Source organism: Triticum dicoccoides, unplaced genomic scaffold (genome assembly GCF_002162155.2).
Source record: "Triticum dicoccoides isolate Atlit2015 ecotype Zavitan unplaced genomic scaffold, WEW_v2.0 scaffold268355, whole genome shotgun sequence".
Lineage (NCBI taxonomy): Eukaryota > Viridiplantae > Streptophyta > Magnoliopsida > Poales > Poaceae > Triticum > Triticum dicoccoides.
This window is the reverse complement of record NW_021258676.1, coordinates 1-523: the sequence shown is the minus strand read 5'-3', so window position 1 is coordinate 523 and position 523 is coordinate 1. Positions and strand designations below refer to the sequence as shown.

General features: G+C 47.2%; 1 long non-coding RNA gene across 1 annotated transcript; it reads left to right on the top strand.

Moving 5' to 3' along the window:
* On the top strand, window positions 1–514 carry LOC119345673. Its single transcript, XR_005167126.1, has 3 exons — window positions 1–50; window positions 137–254; window positions 368–514. It is a non-coding gene; the product is annotated as an uncharacterized LOC119345673 (long non-coding RNA).
* Window positions 515–523: the final 9 nt, after the last annotated feature.

The window sequence follows — 523 nt, the reverse complement described above, 5'->3', positions numbered from 1 at the left end:
GTAGACTACGAAATTGCACAGAGAATTGAATCATACTTGGCGATCACAGAGTAAGAACACGTCGCGTTGCCTGAAAGAGGGGGGATATGTTTTCTTTCTTCCAAAACTAATTTGTGCACGTCGTCTGTCATGATAGGAGTCCAATCGTGAAGGTGTCACCTGCCATGACCGTTGTCGGAGACGGGGTGTTGTCGCCAAGGGTTGCTTCATTCTCGTCCAGAGGCCCGAGTCCTCTATTCCCAGGCATACTCAAGGTACTCCATATGTGAAATTCATATCTCACAGAAAAGATAGTTGTACTTGCGGTGCTTTTAAGCTTCTATTCTCTCGGGAATTAAGAATTGTATCTCTATGGATGTTTGAACAGCCCGACATAACTGCACCAGGCGTCGGCATCTTGGCAGCTATGCGCGGCTTCTATGTGTTAATGGATGGTACATCAATGGCATGCCCACATGTCTCTGCAGTTACCGCACTTCTTAAGTCGGTTCACCCTGACTGGTCGCCTGCTATGATCAAGTCT